At 37.0% G+C, this 13834-nt stretch overlaps 1 long non-coding RNA gene across 1 annotated transcript; it reads left to right on the top strand.

Moving 5' to 3' along the window:
* The first annotated feature begins 1000 nt into the window (after window positions 1–1000).
* LOC141572389 (uncharacterized) lies at window positions 1001–10767 on the top strand. The gene is made up of 4 exons (XR_012497752.1): window positions 1001–1075; window positions 8038–8170; window positions 9554–9635; window positions 10538–10767. It is a non-coding gene; the product is annotated as an uncharacterized LOC141572389 (long non-coding RNA).
* The last annotated feature ends 3067 nt before the right edge of the window (window positions 10768–13834 follow it).

The raw sequence follows: 13834 nt of genomic DNA on the forward strand, positions 1-13834 counted from the left end.
ACATCTTTCAGTTGACATGCACAAGTCTCTGGAGTAATAGCAACAGGGATTTTGAAATCAAATAAAAGGTAGACAAGGGAACACATGTGTAAACACCAGACACAGAGACAAAATAATCCGTGATTCTGTTACAGAGAATAGTCCAAGATACACAGAGCAACCTTTCCTTGCTTAACGTCCTATACCTGGCTATTTTTGAAGTAGAATGACTCAGGTTTGATTCAACTGCTCTTGCAGTGCTATCTACACATATTAATGGGTTGTGAATAATCACTTCACAAGGCAAGGGCAGGTACATATAAATAATACCATTGTGGAGGCTACTGTAATATTGTAATTTTAAAAAACTGGCGTTGAAATCAGAATTGTATTCAACTTCCAACTCTGCCACTAGGTCTGTCACCTCGGTAAGTCAGTTCACCTCTCTGGGTCTCAGACTTCTCATCCATGGAATGACCTGCATAGTCCATGACAGCTCTTCCATGCTACACTAAGTCATTCAGTGCTCTGCAAGGAGATGGTGCTGTCCTAACACCAGCACCAGGCTTGGGAGCCAGAGAGAGGAGCCCTGATGTGCACCAAGGGCCTCCTGAGAGCCTGGTGCTGTGCTCACGCTTCCCCCTCTGTCACGTTGGTCAATGCTCACAGCTCCACAAGGTGGTGTTATGATCCATATTTTACTGCAGAGAACACAGAGACACAGGGAGTTCAAGTAACACACTCAAGTTCATGCAGGACATGTTAGTTAGAACCAGTTCTGCCTGACTTGAAATGGTGTGATTTAGAATCCTCTGCCATCTCGTATCTCCTCCACAAAGGTTACATAATGTAGCTAACATTTAGATACACATTCAGGTTACAGATATTTCCACACCCATTAGTTCATTCAATCCTATCAGCAACCCTGGGACAAAGCCAAGGCAGATGAGGAAACTGGCTCAGATATATTTAAGAATCCTGTTATAGTCACAGAGCTAGGAAATGGCAGAGATGGTGAAACTTTGAGTTTCTCTGACACCCTGCTCTTTTCACTAGGTCCCAGTACCTGACTCTGTCACTACTAAAGGGACCTTGGGTAAGTCACTTAATATCTCTAAACTTCAGTTCCTTCTATTCTAAGATCTTAATTATAATACCTGCTCCAAAGCCATCCTGAGGATTAGATAAATCTGTTTTGCAGGCTTTTAATAATATACAAATGACAGGAGTGTTTTAGCTCCCTTGAGTTCTTTGTTTGAAAGGTTAGACAGAGCTATCATAACATGTCAAGAACTAAATACCTCTGTGAAATACAATTCGATAGTGCCCGGTACAGGCTGAGGCCTCCATAAACATGTGTTTGCTATCGTTAGTAGAAGAGTCTTTAATCAGTAGCTGTTCCAAATAACAAGCTAACAAATGCTCCAATCATCAAAAACAACAGCATCTAGGGCAATAGCTGTCCATTAACTGGTGTTGAAACCAAAGTTCCATGTCACTGCATTTCAGTGCTAGGAAAGAATCCATTTGCCAAAATGAGCTTTAATATAATACTGGGCTTGCTGTGGGATTAAAAAACTGAAACCAAATTAACAGAAAAATTATTGTATTAGGACAGGTCATACAAAGAGGTTTCTTCTGCAATATTGGTAAATGAAGCTATTATGTGGTTAGCAGACCTATTGTATATTGTCAACCACAAAGAAAGAGCTGTGTGTCATGGCAAATGAGTCTTATTAACAAGTTCCTAACACACGAATGCACCTATCATATGAACTCATATGAGATATAACCTGGTATTTGTTTTTCATGAGATTGACCTGGTTCTTATAAATCATTACATTTTCTTCAGAGCAGTTGTATTTTTTTTTTTTTTTTTTTGTAAGAGAAGAGGCAACTTCTTTTGCTTTGTCTTAAGCAATGTGTGCATAGTATGGGGAAGAAAAGGGGAGAGAGGGAAGGAAAGGAGAAGCAGGCGGGAAGGAGAAAAGAAAGGAGATAAAGAGGGTCATTTCACAATGATAAATGCTTAATTCATGAGAAAAATAAAATATTTCTAAGATTTTATACATATAATAACAGAGCCTCAGAATAAATTTTCAATAAATTTCAAAGGGTTAAAATTATTATAGATTATACCTTTGTCCACAATAAATTAAGCTAGTAATCAAAAATAAAAAACTAACTAGAAAAATATTTATATATTTTTAAAATGATCCATGGGTCAAAAAGAAATGACAAATGAGAATCAGAAAATATTTTGAGCTCTTCTTTGTAATGACAAATGATATACGAGTATGCTTTCTTAATGTGAGTGACAGTCTCTAGATTTATTTTTTGCTATCTAAAATACAGGGCATTTTTCTGCTCAGCTGGAAAAATCCAACATGGTACTTTCACACTGAATGTAATTCCCTGCTTCGTGAAAACACCTTCTGAGAATCAAGATTGAATCTCCATTTGCTTCACATTAATAACCTCTTACTCTTGTCTCAAGTTAGTTCTTCTTGGCTAGAAGTGAGGTTAATATTTTAAAATAACAATGGAAGAAAAAATAGATCCAATCATTTTATTCCAGCTTTGTACCATGAGTGTCAATTGCTGAAGGGAAAAAAAGTCTCTTTAGTGTGATTTTCTGTATGCCTAATTACATGAGTTTATGAGTAAAGACACTATGCTAATCAAAATAATTTCTCAACCTGATATATTGACTATCAGCTTGCTATAATGGCAATAATTTGATTTTTAAAATCTTATTAATAACTAGGCAAAGAATAACTTTTTAAAAGTCTTTCTTTAATGAAAGACTTATCTGTTGATGAATATCTTTGATTAACATTGTAGTTCACTCTGGTTATGAATTAATAACATATATTTAAAATAAACCACAGATCCCCCATGAAAAGTTGCTGAAGAATCACAGATGGTGCATTTTAAAAGAATGTTACCAAAATATTTTAATTAGAAATTTTGAAATATGTAGAGTCATTTCAAAGTATTCATAGTGATAGGAATCAGGAATAATTTAAATTCATATACTTCCCAAAAGCTGCTTCTTCTATCAAACCTTTTATCATTGCATAGATTCTGGAGGTGGAAAATGCTTAAGTCTTAGCTCTGCCACTCACTAGCTGTATGCTTAAAATTTCTAAGCATGTTTCCTTGTCTGTCAGATGGGCATAATAATGGTACGTTAAGGGTTTATCTTGATCACATTCTGTATTGACTATGAAAATGTTTTATAAATTATAAATGTTAATTAACATTGAATATTAATAAATAACAAGACACTTGTTTGTTCAAATTCTAATAGAAATTATTAGCTCTAGAGGACAAAGAGAATACACACATTGTAAGCTCTTCCTTGTCCTATTACATATTGAGAAAGCAAGGAAAGGTATTCAAAACACTCAGCAAATGAAAGGCATGATTTAACCTGGATATAACTGAATCTGTGGAATACTAAGGAGCTCTAAAAGTTGTCTCCAGGTTACTTCTCAAGCTCACTCTACAGGGAAAGCAATAATACAACTAAGTGAAAATGATATGAATACTCTACCACCTGGAAGTGATAGTGGTCTGTGTTATGGATACTAGAAAGAGAATAAGGTAAAGGTAAAATTTCTGTCTTCAAAAGCAAAGAATAATGAATAGTCTAGCCCTTAATCATCATTGGGATAATTGTTTCCTCCATCTCTCTCTCCCTCTCTGTCTTGCTATGTATCTATATACATTTAAACATACAAGTATATATGCACAATTGAGTATATACTCATATATCATCTTAATAGCTTCTAGGATCATTTCTTACCCACAAAATTACTTATCCCAAAACATATTCTTATCTCAGTCTTTCCCACCTCATTAAATGGCATCACCATTTACCTGGTTGCTCAAACTACAGGGAGACTTAAAAAATAAAAGTGAAAATAAACGTTAGTTTGTAAATGACTTTGAAATCATGAGACGATATGATAATAGTTAATAACGATGGAAGACTTACGTATCAAATACTTCCTATCTCACTAAAATCTCACAACTATGCTATAAAATAAATATTTCTGTCAACCCAATTTGCAGATGAGAAAACTGCAAATAATAGTTTTGGTAGATTGCCCAAGGCCATCCCGGTCACGTGTAGTAAAAGCTGGCATTAAAACTTAGATCTGTCTTATTGCAGAAACCATTTGTGTTTGTGTGTGTGGTGTGCCTGGAAGTATATGTAGTTATTACAAAAAACGCAATAAGGCAAACATAAACATCTCATTTGTAATGTGGCAAAATACAGAAAAAAACCTGTGCATATTGATGAGGATCAGATAAAAATTAAAAGGTCAGGTTCCATAAAAGGACACATTTTAGGGGAATAAAACTGATTCCTTTTTAGGAATGAAGGAACTCATGAAAGAGATGTTTTAATGGACTGCTCTTGCTGTCTTGAGACGGTAAATTGTTTCCACAGATGATCACCTTCCTCTCACCTCTGAATACCCAGGCCACTTCCTCCTGAAGAAGTGGAATCTATTTCTAGTCCCTTTGAATTTGGACTGTCCTTGTGATTTGTTTTATCAAAAAGTATATGGCAGAAGTGACTCTTTGACAATTCCAGGTCAATGTCTTAAGAAGCATCGTCATTCCCATTTTTACTCTGTTGGAAGGTAGCAGCCATATAAAGAAGTTTAATTATCATTTAGAGACAGAAGCCACTTGCATGGATAAATGGGTGCATGGATGGGTGAGTGGGTGGGTGGGTAGATGGATGGATATAGATAGATACTCCTAGATAGGTAGATGATAGATAGATAGATAGATAGATAGATAGATAGATAGATAGATAGATAGATACCAGGTGTATAAAGAGAAGCCCTGAATAATAAGAGATTTTGAAGGAACAGAGAGAAGCCCCAGTCAGCCCCCAGTTGATCCAGTCACCCCAGGTAGGGCACCAGACACATAAGTGAAGCTTGTAGACCATCCATTTCCAACTGAGCCACCCCAGACAATACCATACGGAACGAAGACAAGTCATCCCCCCCAAGCCCTCACTAAATTGCAGAATCATGGGAAAATGAATAGTTATTATTGTCTGTTGTTTTAGTTACCTATCGCTAAGCCATCCCAAGCCACCCCAAATCATAAGCAATACGCAGCTGAAACACCTAGAAAAGTGGTTCATATTATATTTCACATTGAGCAACAGAACCAAAAGTCATGAATATATAATGATTTGCTAGGTTTTTACATCAATCTGAAGCTAAATAAGTTTTTATTACTTGCAGCTTAGTGGTGACTATAAATCTTTTGTTAATATAATGCTAGTAGTGACTTACTTTTGTTGTTCAAATTTGGAAATTGCAGGGCTCTGGGCAAACATCCTATCTACCTCTCAAAGGAAATATGACAGATTTTGAAAGCTTAAGATAAAAAAAAACCTGAATCTTTTAAGAGATATGATTAAGAAACTGGGATACCCAAACAAATTATAAATAGAAAATATTCCTCCCAAAGCCTCTTTTCCAATCTGTTTAGTTTAAAACATCATAAATTAAATTTATTAAAGCTGGAAAGTTTGCAAGGAGAATAAGAAAAGTTAAAAAAAAAAAAAAAGTCAGAAACCATTTTACAATAGCTGGAGACAGTGAAGTAATTTTTTTTTTTTTAAATTTCTGCCAACCTGGGAAAGACACAGATAAATAAGCTCCAGAACCAACCTCCATCCTCAGACTGAGGCATTAGTTTCAATCCACTCAAGTTCAACAAAAGTTTCAACCACTCAAGTTCAACACTATTTAAAAACAGCGTATTTCTTTGGATTGGATTTCAGATCCCAATCTACTTTCCCTGGTTATCTAGTGGAACTCGAAATGGCCAGGACGTAGACAAAACCAAAGGCTAGGGAAGGTTCCTGAATAATTAAGAAATACTTTACATGACTGAAAAGTTTACTCAGAAAACCTCTACATAAATTAAGGAGGTACAGGCCATCTGGCTGCCACATGTGTCACTCTGTTTATCACCAAGTTTGGTAGTTGAGTGAGGTGACTGAGGGTCCCATCCCTTCTCATTAAGTCACCTGTATTCCTATCAGTGCTGCAAGGTCATCCCAGGAGAACAGTATTCCTCACCAAGGATGCATGAGTAGCTGTCCTTCCCTGCTGGACGCCCTAAAAAAGATCTATTTGTTGCAGGGTACTCAGGAAAACTTTCTAAATTATATTCAACGACAAGGAACCTCACATTCCAGAAATCTCTAGCATTTTGACCCTTCCAAATCTAGTGTAATAATCTAACAAGCTCAAACTATGTAATGAATTTAAGAAATAATCAATATATGCTCCAGGCTCTGAGCTAGAGTATAAATAATAAAGGTAAGAACTTTTTAATAAATAAATAAAAGCAATGTGATTAACTCACAAATTATTTAAACCTCTGTCTATAAAGGTGTTTAGATAAGGCTCTCAATCTCGATCATGACTATCAGCACCAAAAGTATTTTTGCTGAGCCAAGTTCTCTGATACAAAATGAAATAACAATACATTTTTCTTAAATTCTATTCATTTGATTTTTAATAGCTAAAATATTTAAATGGTTTAAAATACAAATGGGTATAATATTAAAATTCAAATTCCTATCCTGTCTCCCAATCACCCAGTTCCCCTGCTTGTTCCCCTGTTTCTTGTGTAGTTTTCTGAAGGTATTTTATGCCTTTACAGGCATATATTTCCCATTACCAATACCTTTTTAAAATATAAATGACTACCTTATATTTGTTTATTGTTCTATAATGCACATTAAGAAAATTATGTTCTTAAGCCTCAAAACTTCTTCAGATAGACAGGGATTTATTCTGATTTTACAAATGAGGACACTAAGAAAACATTTAAAAAGCACTTGCCTAATGCAGAGACAGCACAGAAACCTAGCTCTTCTTATTCCGATCCACATTCCTTTTACTGCACTCCGGCCTCCTTATTTATTCACTCATCACCCATTTATTATGCAAATATATATTAAGCTCCTATTATGTGCAAAACATTATGTTAGGTGCTTCGGAGTCTACATAGTTTGGTAAGACACAATTTCTTCTCCACAAGAGTTTAAATTGTATAGTGGACATAAAATAAATTTAGATAAGATAGAATGTTACAGTGTAAATATTTTGCCTTGAGATATCAAAAGAAAAGGCCTTTGTGTCAAGTTTTAAACTACAAGTAGAATAGAAATAACTCAAACATATCTGCACAATTAAAATACATTTATTTACAAAGTATTACAATCAGGGTAGAGGCATCTAGTTAACTAAGTAAATAATTTTTCATAGGAATCAGATGTGAACCCCCCCCTAACATTTTTTTTAATTAAAGTTTATTAGGGTGACAATTGTTAGTAACTTTCAAGTGTATAATTCAAGTGTATAATTCAAGTGTATATTACATCATCTATAAATCCCACTGTGTGTTCACCACCCAGAGTCAGTTCTTCTTCCATCACCATATATTTGATCCCCTTTACCCTCATCTACCACCACCCCGACTTTACCCTCTGATAACAACTAAACTGTTGTTTGTGTCTATGAGTTTTTGTTTCTCATTTGTTTATCTTGCTCTTTTGTTGTTTTTGGTTTATATACCACATATCAGTGAAATCATATGGTTCTCTGCTTTTTCAGTCTGACTTATTTCGCTCAGCATGATAATCTCAAAACCCATCCAAGCTGTGTGCCCATGAAGCCAGCTCTGCCCAGCAGATCCACTCCTAGGTTTATAGCCAACAGCAATACATGCAATATACATGCATATGTGTACCAAAAGACATGCTTAAGAGCACTCAGAATAGCCTTATTTCTAGTGGTCCTAAACTGGCAACAACCCAAATCTCTACTGACATTAAATGAATAATATCAGTATATAGTATTTGCATTCATAAAATGGAATCTTATATAGTAATTACAATTAAAGAACTGTTGCTCACCACAACATCGATTACTCTCACACATACAACGTTGAACAAAAGAAGTCAAACACTAAAGAATACATTCTTTGTGATTCCTTTCATAGAAAGTTTTAAAACAGCCAAAATGATGCTAGAAGTCAGGATAATGCATACTTCTGGGAAAGAAGGAAGGAGGCATTGATTGAGAGACGAATGAAGACAACATTCTTTCTCTTGGTCTGAGTGGTGATTACACAGGTGAGTTTATTTTGTGACATTTTATTGAGCTGAACACGTAATTTATTCATTTTTTTGAATTGTCATATTTAATTTTAATTTTTTAATTTAAAAAAATATGGGGGGAAAAAGCATTCCTTTATCTTTCTTTATCATAGTTCTACAGTGGAAAGTATGAGATCACAAAAATTTTTTGTTTGACAAAATTTTAATGATCCATAGCATCTACGATAACAGTCATAGAAACCTATTAGCAAATGAGCACAACACAGACTTTTAAGTGTGAGACTTAAGAAGTTCCTCTTCCATTACCATTACAAATCACCATCAGATATCTGTCCTTGTCTAATGACATTATTTAATCCTGGTAGCTGTAGGTTGTTCCATATACCCCAATATCGTAATCAAATGAATTGTGGAAATTATTGAGATTTTTATTAATTTTATAATCTCCTGTAAGATTATGACTTTTGTCAACATACATATATGGGGGTTTCCTTATGTTCTGCGTATAAATACAATGTATTGGAGAAAAAAAGAGAACAAATAAGCTTTGAATTATTTTATGGATTTCAGTTACAACGAGAAAGCAGCAGTAACGATCCAACCAGTCAGTGCCAACAAGGATGTCTTGATTCCTACAACCGTTGAACACATAAATCATGTGAATGCATAATAATTAGGCTCCCACATCTAATGAGTTGGTTGTAGGAGTAAGTAAGCTGTGAGAAATAATCCTTTGTTTTTGAGGTAACGCTGGAAGACTGATCTTTGAGAAGCAAGGGAGAAACTCATGGAGAAGACTGAGCTTTGTCTACAAAGCGTTGTGAGGGGTAGAATACTATGCTGATTCCAAGGCTTTGAGATCTAGGGCCACTCAGTGCTGCAAGAGAAATCACCTTCTTCACTAGCTTCAGCCATTCTAAATCCTGTACAGTACTCGGCCAGGACCAAGAAGGGAAAAATAATAAAAAGAAGCACTCAGTGGCAGTACTTTTCCTGTTTGTCGACCCTATTTACTACATAGACCTATTTTCCTTTTTTAGGACCTGATGTTGAATACTCAATTGAAGCAGTCCATGTGGATACGTAGGAAAGAATGGAATAAGCTTTTTTCTCCTATCCTCAGTTCTCCTAGTGAACTCCAGTTCCTACCAGAACAATGTATGACAACAGAACTGTCCTAGAATCATTGACTGTGGCTTATATTTATTAGACTGACATTACCTTGCTCTGTATCTATGCAGAAAAATTGTAAATGTGAATGAAAATTACAAAATTAGCAAAGTTCTACAACAATTATGTACCTCTCCGAGATGTACCACTATGCCATGTCTATCATAATATTTAATTGTGGCTTTTATATCATTTTTATGTTTTTTCAAATTTGTGAATTTTCTTTAGGAAAGACTTATTTCGGTTGGAATGGACTACTTGTTCAAAATTAACCAGAAGTCAACAAAGAGGAAGTATTTATAATGACAAGGTAGGTGATGTAAACCCTTTGATGACATAATTAGCTAACCACAAATCTGAGAGAAAGAAACCACAAGATAAAGCCGTCAGTATGAGTGGTCCATTTTTGCTGCTAATGCAAGAATATGCTTAATTCATTGATGTCAGTGCTTTGTAAATTAGCCACAAAAGCAAGATTTCTTTTTCCTTTTCTATTTGCGTAAACTAGATTGTGAAATTAAATGGCCAATTTTTTAATGCCTTCCTATACCTAATATTACTTAAGTCTTCCTTTTTACAGGATAGATTACTTTAAGATATGTTATGTCTTAAAATCAGACAACTGGAAAGCAAAGAAATTAAAACTATCTTCCTCAGTCAGTATATTACCTGTGTTAGTTTTGAAAGTATGACCACAAATTCTTTGAATCTCCTCCCTTCAAGAGGTCAAGCATAATTCCCTTCCCCTTGAGTGTAGGTTCATTTTAATGACTAATTTGTAGTGATTTGGATACAGCACAAGTGATGGCACTTACTTCTGAGATTAGAGTACAGTCATATCTCATTTTATTGTGCTTCACTTTATTGCACTTTGCAGATACTGTGTTTCTTATAAAATGAAGGTAAGACCCTCCACCAGCAAGATTACAGCTTTCTGAAGGCTCAGATAATGGTTATCATTGTTTTTTAGAAATAAAGTAATTTTTTACCTAAGGTATGTACTTTTTTTTTTAAACATAATGCTATTGTACACTTAAGACTACAGTATAGTGTAAACATAACTTATATGAACTGGGGAACCAAAACATTTGTGTGATTCACTTTATTGCAATATTCACTTCATGATTTGGAACTGAAGCTCCAATGTCTCCAAGGGAGGCCTGTATAAAAATCTGCAGCTTCCTCTTTGGGAATGTACTTTTTCTGTCCTAGATGACTTACTCTGGGAGAAGCCATGTCATGAGTAGCCCTGTGGAGAGGCCCATGTGAGGAGGAATGGAAGCCTCTGCCAACAGCCATGCGAATGAGCTTAAAAATGGAACCTCTACCCCACCCAAGTCTCCATAGACTGCAGCCCAGCTGACAGCTCCGCTACAATCATGAGACAGCCTGAGTAAGAACCATCCAGCTAAGCTGCTCCAAGCTTCCTGACCCTCGGAAACTGTGAGATAATAAATATTTGTTATTTAAAGCTGTTATGTTTGGGAGTAATTTATTACATAATAGATAACTAGTATAGAAGTGGGGTGCTGCAATAACAAAAATCTGAAATGTGAGAGTGGCTTAGGAACGGGGCAGTAGGCACCGAAGAGAGCATTTAATGAAAGCCTAACATGCCTCAAAGTCGCTATTAATCGATGCCTCATAGTCTTTGATAAGGCAATGAGTGAGGGCTTACAAGAAAGGGAAGCAAATGTTACTGGAACCAAGAATCAAGAAGAACTGGACATGTTAGTAGTAGAAAGTTCGGCAACAGTGTTGCATGTAGTTATCTGGAAAGTAAAAACTGTACCTAATGAACTGGATGGATGACACAGAGATTTCCAGCGAGGGCGTTAAAAGTGCCGCCTGGTTTGTTTTTTCTGCTTATAGTAGAATACAAGAGGAATGACATAAACTAAAGGAAGAATTGTTAAACCAAAAGGAGCCAGGAATGATTTCAAAAATTCTTAGGTTCTTAAGACGGCAAATGATGCTAAAATTAAGAAATGGCTTCCAGGCAAAGAACAAATCCAGAGCATTGCCAGGAAGAAAAACGGGTCAAATATGAAGCTAAGGGTATGACTGAAAAGTCTTCTGTTAAAACATCAGGAACATTAAGGGTGCTTCCTCAGAGTACAATCCAGTATGAAGAAGGCAGTCTGGAAAGATTTACAGTGTGGATCACAGATGCTCTAATCAAACACTAGGGCTCTGGAAAGCTTGAGGGTGTTGTCCCTCAGCCTCCTCAGCAAAAACCCAAGGGAGAGATGGGAGAGACGGGATTACATTGAAAGGATTTGGAGGTGTGGCTTTTGTCTAATGGTATAACTCAATAAAATTCACACAAAAAATCCATAATGTTTTAAAAAGAATTATACATTCAGAAGAATTATCAACTTGGCCACTTGGCCAGAAAGGGACAGAGACAGCACAACATGAAAAGTGGTCCTTGGACAAGTGAATTCCACTGGAAGGAAGCAGGTTGAGAAAACTGCTCAGCTGCAATCCTTAAAAGGAAGGATTGCTCAGAGAATAATGACAAGAGAGCAGAGAAAGGGACTGAGAAGAGGAAGAATTATTCCCAGGCCTAGAGACCTAATCAAGGACTTTCCAACCTATGTCTGACGGGACCTTTCCATGACCTTTCCCCCTTCTTGTACAGGAATGTCTATAGCAGTTATTCTGTGTCTTTCCCACCATTGTTTATTGTATGTTTTGAGCCATCCCATGGAGTACCCCATGTGGACAGTAACTGAAGCCTCCAGCCAACAACCATAGCTGTGAGCCAGGGCCATTCTCCAGGTGCACACCGGGCTAGGGTGTGACACAAATCTGAGGACTGTGGCAGGGTGGCTGTTAGTCTGAGGGCCGGGACAGAAGTATCTAAGAGATTTGCTATTGTTGGCTCACCAACAGAGAATGAGAGCTGGTAGAATCTTGTCCTGGAATCATTTTAAAAGCGATCCCACCTGCTCAACCAGGGCTTTGGCCAAAAGGCAAGAGATCCCAATGGAATCTGAGCTTGGGTTGGACTGCTGGACATCTAGAGGCTGAGGAGTGTCAGTAATCAGGAGAATGAGGGTTGCTGCTCACCTTGTAGGAGCGTAGGTGAGAGGGGCCCAGCTGGTGAGCTGTCAATGAATCCAGGATGGTCCCAGAGAAAAAAAGTCAGCTTTAAACATCATCTGTCCCGGAAAGTAAGAAGATAGAATGAAAGCACCAGTCCAAGTAAGAACATTCTGGTCCTTTTCCTTCTGTCCCTTCCTGAGTTCTATAGTTAATGGTATAATATTCAGGAGGGACCTGAGGCTGCTTAGGTGGGAGAAGCAACCCACAATCCATCCCTGCCAAGATTGCTAGAAAGCAGCTAGGGACAGGACGAGAAAGGAGAGGGAAGAAGGTCTTACCTTTAAATGAAAATCAAAATTCAGACTAGACATGTTAATTTCTGAATTAAGCTCTGTTTTGCAAGTTAAAGCCACCATGGGACTTTCTGTTACTAAGTCCCCTTGAGCTTTTCCAGCAGCGGGAAAAACATTTATCTTACTGAATACACTTTAATGTGACAGTGGGAGGCAAACATAAAATTGCTTTTCTTATTACATCTCTCAAATCATACTTATTCAATACACCAGTTGTATTTATTATAATGGAAATATTATTCAAGGTAAATTATGAAGAAACACAAGAATGTAAATGGAATATTGCATTGCTATCATGAAAAAGTATGATTATAAATAATAGCCACAATGCCTCACATTTAAAAAGCTTTAAAAAAAACAAAACGTAAAAATCACCTTCACATCTATTTTTCATTATCTTTATAACACTTCACAGTAGTAGCAGAAGATGTTAATTAAGTATCACATCAACAGATCTGTATACACATAGCTCAGCCTGGCTCCTCACTTCTATGTTTCTCCCCACCCGGAATCACAGGATCGTGACCAGCTGGCTGGGTCCCTATGCCTGGCCTGGGACTGCCCCAGCCCCACACTCCCAGGTTCCATGTTGCTCCCCTTGTTCTGAATATGACTCTGGCGCTAGCCCCCACTTCTAGATCTGGGCCTTCACGGCAGTCCCAAGTTTTGGCGTCTACTCCATGGCTTATAGTTAGCTTCTGCCCATCCTCAAGTTTTTGATCACTTGCCTATATTCCCGCTCCTCTACCAAAGATTACTTCCAAAGGATTGGAGGCCTGTCCTAGAAATCAGCCTAGGGAACCAAGCCTTCACGTCCCTTGACAAACACTTCTCAACTCTTCGTTGCTGTGTCTTGCTCAAATACTGGTACTCCCTGGTATTTCAGTGTCAGCCCTGTTGCCAACTATTTGCCTGGTTGACCCCGACTGTAGTCCTCAGAAAGTGTGCTAACGTGACAGCCTAAACCGTAAGGTTCCAGCTCCCCTTTGGGTGAGTTTATTGGTAGTCCTAGCCCCTCCTATGAGCCTGATCTGATGGAAGGAACTGACATGCTCTATCAAATCCCAATAATAATGAGCTCACATTTATTAATATCTTATTAAGT

Source organism: Rhinolophus sinicus, linkage group LG06, assembly GCF_036562045.2.
Source record: "Rhinolophus sinicus isolate RSC01 linkage group LG06, ASM3656204v1, whole genome shotgun sequence".
Lineage (NCBI taxonomy): Eukaryota > Metazoa > Chordata > Mammalia > Chiroptera > Rhinolophidae > Rhinolophus > Rhinolophus sinicus.